This window comes from Nematolebias whitei, chromosome 5 (genome assembly GCF_014905685.2).
Source record: "Nematolebias whitei isolate Nwh7 chromosome 5, NemWhi1, whole genome shotgun sequence".
In the NCBI taxonomy this organism is placed as follows: domain Eukaryota; kingdom Metazoa; phylum Chordata; class Actinopteri; order Cyprinodontiformes; family Rivulidae; genus Nematolebias; species Nematolebias whitei.
This window is the reverse complement of record NC_056502.1, coordinates 1,638,833-1,639,095: the sequence shown is the minus strand read 5'-3', so window position 1 is coordinate 1,639,095 and position 263 is coordinate 1,638,833. Positions and strand designations below refer to the sequence as shown.

General features: G+C 60.1%; 1 protein-coding gene across 1 annotated transcript in view; it reads left to right on the top strand.

The window, feature by feature from the left end:
• The window catches only part of atp2c1 (ATPase secretory pathway Ca2+ transporting 1), a 39,462-nt gene that overhangs the window by 7,534 nt on the left and 31,665 nt on the right, over nucleotides 1-263 (top strand). The gene's annotated exons all lie outside the window — the stretch shown is intronic.

Below are 263 nucleotides of genomic sequence, written 5' to 3'. Positions count from 1 at the left end.
TGTTGGGTGGTGGTCAGGTGTTGGGTGGTGGTCAGGGGTTGGGTGGTGGTCAGGTGTTGGTTGGAGGTCAGGTGTTGGGTGGTGGTCAGGTGTTGGTTGGAGGTCAGGTGTTGGGTGGTGGTCAGGTGGTGGTTGGTGGTCAGGTGGTGGTCAGGTGTTGGGTGGTGGTCAGGTGTTGGGTGGTGGTCAGGTGTTGGGTGGTGGTCAGGTGTTGGTTGGTGGTCAGGTGTTGGTTGGTGGTCAGGTGTTGGGTGGTGGTCAGG